General features: G+C 46.0%; 1 non-coding gene across 1 annotated transcript; it reads right to left on the bottom strand.

Moving 5' to 3' along the window:
• Positions 1 to 45: 45 nt before the first annotated feature.
• TRNAD-GUC lies at positions 46 to 117 on the bottom strand. The gene has a single exon. It is a non-coding gene; the product is annotated as a tRNA-Asp (tRNA).
• Positions 118 to 326: the final 209 nt, after the last annotated feature.

The following is a 326-nucleotide window of genomic DNA, read 5'->3' as shown; positions in this document are numbered from 1 at the left end:
ATTAGGAGACAATTCGTGAAAAAGGATGAGAAAAAAATAAGGTACCTCCCCGGCGGGGAATCGAACCCCGGTCTCCCGCGTGACAGGCGGGGATACTTACCACTATACTACCGAGGACACATCTTCAGATTTCCCAGATTTTGTGTCTTCTAGATGATGTTGCTCAGGTGTGTTGTTCCACAATAGACGCATTGTTGCAATACATGTATCTGTCTGTATTCTGTTCTAGCATTCTGTACAGACTTTTATTTACTTTGGACAAGTTGAGGTTGGGGTATAACCAGTGGACCCTCCTCCTCCCTGCCCTATCTCTCTGCTTCTCTCTC

Source organism: Aplysia californica, unplaced genomic scaffold (genome assembly GCF_000002075.1).
Source record: "Aplysia californica isolate F4 #8 unplaced genomic scaffold, AplCal3.0 scaffold01074, whole genome shotgun sequence".
In the NCBI taxonomy this organism is placed as follows: Eukaryota; Metazoa; Mollusca; class Gastropoda; order Aplysiida; family Aplysiidae; genus Aplysia; species Aplysia californica.
Note: the sequence above shows the minus strand (reverse complement) of the source record. Positions and strands in the feature narration are given on the sequence as shown.